The following is a 4,451-nucleotide window of genomic DNA, read 5'->3' as shown; positions in this document are numbered from 1 at the left end:
ATTAATCCATTTAATCACAAGGATAATAAGTTCAAGCACATCTTCTTCCTCGCATACATCATCCAACATCGAGGAAGTTGAGAAAATACAAAGCTCATGATAGCTAACATGGCAGTCACAACTCTCTAAATCAAAATCAAATATCACAAGAGTTGTTTCAAAAAAAGAAGCCCACTAAGTCAAAAAGAAACCTGGAAATTTGACTTAGCCAATAGTTAGGGCATCCAGATGGACCAAAAATCCAAAAGAGTCGGTCCATGGAAAAATATGGATTAAACAGCAAAAAAAAAGAAGAAAAAAAATGGAAACAAGCTTGTAAGTGAAAGTAGGTGACTGCCACCTCAAGAATCTCATAAGTGCTTGAATCATTACATATACCTCCATCATTATCAATCATAATTCTCTTGCAGACTAAATGCATTTGTTGAATTAATTGGATTTAGGAATGAAGATTATCAAGAAGAAGGGATGGGTCTTTATCAAAATTTGAGCCTTATAATCCTTTTGTTTCATAAACCGTGAACCGGACCACGTTATAACCTTTAAAAGTCCTAACTAAAGCTAGGTTCACTATAAAAGCATACTTAACAAATTCATTGTTAAACTGACTCCGAATGTTTATTAAATCACCACTAACCACACTTTCACATCTTCATTTATGCCAACCTCGTAGCTAGATATCATTTGTATACACCATAATAATTCTCAATTTTAAAAACTTGCATATGCATTACGTTAGAAATTACTTTTCAAAAGGAACATTTTAATCTCAAATCAATACTTAGCTTCGAGGAAATATCAACAATGGTCTTATCAGGGGAACACCATTTCGAGACTTTGCTGACTAGGGGCAAGTCACCTAAGGATCCTTCCAATTAGGGGCAAATCCTTATAATCATGGGCAGGTCATGTGAAGATCCTAGTGATTAGGGGCGAAACATTTCAGTATTTGACACACCTATGTCAAATCACCTTCATGACCCTAATGATCAGAGGCATACTTTTCAAGATTCTCATACTGGGGCATACCAACTCAAGGACATAAAGAGGCCAATCACTCCAAAAGTCATCTAATTAGGGACATACTTTTCGAAGATTTAAATACTAGGCCAATTCATATCAAGGTCATATCAAAGCACGGTGGGATCCAAATTCCTTTTTAGGAAATTCTTTCAGAATACTTACAAACAAGGGCAATACCCTCAAAGGCTCAATCAATCTGGGGAAGACCGCTGCAAGGCTTGATCAAAAGAAACCGCTTAAAAAAATCATCAGGGGCAGATCATTCCAAAAGTCGATTAGTTGAGGAAGAATCCCTCCAAGGCTCATACTAGGCCGAACCATTTCAAATTCATAGCATGGACAAGTTGCTTCAAAACTCATATTGAGGTGAATCTCTTCAAAGACCTAACAGACTGGGGCAGATAAAAAATTAGGGATATAATACTTGGGTTTATATAATTATCCTTTTAATTTATTTTTTTAAATAAAATAATAATTATATTTTTGCAAATAATCAATTGGGGTAAAATCAATCTAAACTCACCTCAAACTATAAGTCCTCTGCCCTAGTGCATTGAGACATTTTTCAAAATTAATTACTTTTCCGCCCCGATGCGTGAGAACTTTCAAGGGATAAAAACAACCAACCAACAAACATTTTTAAGACGAACTACGGGGTTCTGATCCTTCAAAAAATTTGAGGGTACGTAGGCACAGAGTTGTAAGACTCTAGCGAGTATAATAATAATAAAAAAAACATTTTTGGTCTTCTCCTCTTAATAAATTTTATTTTATTTATATAATAAAACATTTTTGTAAATAAATAAATAATTAAACAATTAATAAATATTAAAGCAAAAATTTCCTAGAAACAGGCTATCCCTAGAATTAAAGGAGGATCCTATTGAGTACAATGGAGGTAATGGGTTCCTAACAACTTCCCCTTACTTAACCGACTCCCGAACCTAGCATCTCACCCTTAGTTTATAGGTTTTATCATTATTTCCTTGTTCCTTAGGAACAAATAAAAGATGGAGGCGACTTTGTCATTTTCCAGCCGCGATACTAGCTTTCATCATGCATCTTTATCAACTTCATACAATGGAAAAACTTGCTATTTAGAAACGTCTTGATGATCATATCAACATCATTGTCATCTGTCAAAACCTTCAGAACTTGGACTTATCCATGCTCGATTATCTCTCTGAAGAAGTGCATCCTTACATCGATGTGCTTGGTACGTTCATGATAGGTTGAATAACTTCCTTTTAATTTTTATACCGTTCCGTTTGTTTTCATCGAAGTGCATCCTTACATCGAAATGCATCCTTACATCTTTGAAGGGTTTATAACTTTTCTTTTGATTTTTTATACCGTTCCGTTTGCTTTTTCTTTCATGTTTCTTTTCAATATCTTCTCAATATCACTTGCTCACACCCAAGTAGTGTTACTTACTCGTAAAAATTATTATATATCTCATAACAATTAACTTTTTCTATTTTCATTCATCTTTACATTATTTAAAGATGGTTTCCAATATCACCGCTATTTATGATATTGTTTATGGAAAAATTAATTGGAAAATACATGTTTGTAAAATTAGTCTTTGAAAAGTTCTTGAGTACAAAAATCCACGAGAAACGTGCAGTATTGAGTTGTTCCTCTTAGATGAAAAGGTATATCAATATGACTTTTATAAAAAAATTAATCTTTTTTCTTTATATTTATATCTTAAAAAATGTTGTGCTTCTTCATCTTAGTTGTCAAAGATTCAAACTTCTATAAAGAAGAATGATATAAAATAATATGGAAAATCTATTGAGTTAGGGGTTGCTTATACCATATAATTTTTTTGGTTTTAATGAATAATGTGTGAAATAAGGATGACAATTTGACTCATCCCTAATGGACACTCGCAAATTTACCTAGAACGGGTAGGGTAAAAATCCGCAAAAATGGATACGGCCATGAGCTTGGGTAATCACCCCATAAAAATAAACAGGTATGGGTGCGGGTATGAGCACCTTGATACACACTCCGTCTCATACTCGCACACTATATATTTATGTATTTTTATTTATATTTATATATTTTAGTTTATATTATTATATGATAATGTATCTCTATTAATTATAAAATATATATCAATGTTAAATCATTACGCATTTAATATAAGTGTTCGTTTATTTCAACAATAAATTGTTTGAAATTTTTTTAATGTTTTTAAAAACTTAAAATTATATGATATTTTATAATTGATCTATTTATTTTTAATAGAAATGCGGGTCATGAGTACAAGTATGAATACTTACATACCTATAGGACACGAGTACGGGTGCTAATTTTGACACCCAAACGGATATGGACTTGAAAAAGTATAAGTCAACTACTCATAAACACCGACTTACTTTCATTAGGAACATTGTATTAAAGAAAACACTTCTAACAAAACTCCTCCCAATCATTTCAATTTCAAAAAATTCTGAGAAATTTCTAGGGATGGCACTTACAATGTTTTTTTTTATGGTTTAGACTTTTTTCTAACCGTATAAATATAATATTAATTTTTAATTTAATTTTTATTTACTTTTTACTTTAACTATTCTAATTTTATTATTATAAATATCATTTATTTGTAGATGTGATTGGTCATGTGGTTGGAAAGACAGATATAAAAGATGTTGAATCAAATAAATCTTTCTCATACTTTACATTTTCATGAGCAATAATATCATATCTACTTTATGATGCCATTTTGCTGAAGAAATGAACCCTTATTTGAAAGAAAATGAAAAAGAATTTCCTATAGTAGTTATTATGTATCCACGTAGACTTAAAATATTTATTGGTAACGATATTATATGATTTTTATTAATATTATTCTGATTTTTATAAAATAAATGTCTTTATTTTGTTAATATATGATTAGATGTTTTTGTGAAGAATGTGAGTATGGTAAGATTTTTATTAATATTATTATGATTTATGTAAACTAAATTTCTTTATTTTGTTAATATATGATTGAATATGTTATTGTAATTCTAATTATTAGGTAAATCAGAAATTGCTCTTCGATAAAACTAAAATATTTTTGTCTTTTTTATTATATTTAACTTGGATATTTCCAATATCAATGTAGTTTTTTTTGTTTTCCATCTCTTTGTCTACCAAATTTAGGTACCATTAATCTAACAACGCTGTATAGATTAACCCTATCATTTTCGTGCAATGTAGTTATAAATGATAAATAAATATAACATAGTGATTATATAAATTTACTATACAAATTAACAAAATTAAATTTTAAATTATGATTATGATATAAAAATATAATAATAATTTATTAAATAAATTTAAATTTTGAAGATATAATAAAATAAATATTGAATATAAATAAATAAACATTAAATATTTTAACAAAAGTAATCAATGATTTTTCAAAAAGGAAT

Source organism: Lathyrus oleraceus, chromosome 3, assembly GCF_024323335.1.
Source record: "Lathyrus oleraceus cultivar Zhongwan6 chromosome 3, CAAS_Psat_ZW6_1.0, whole genome shotgun sequence".
NCBI classification, from domain to species: Eukaryota; Viridiplantae; Streptophyta; class Magnoliopsida; order Fabales; family Fabaceae; genus Lathyrus; species Lathyrus oleraceus.
Note: the sequence above shows the minus strand (reverse complement) of the source record.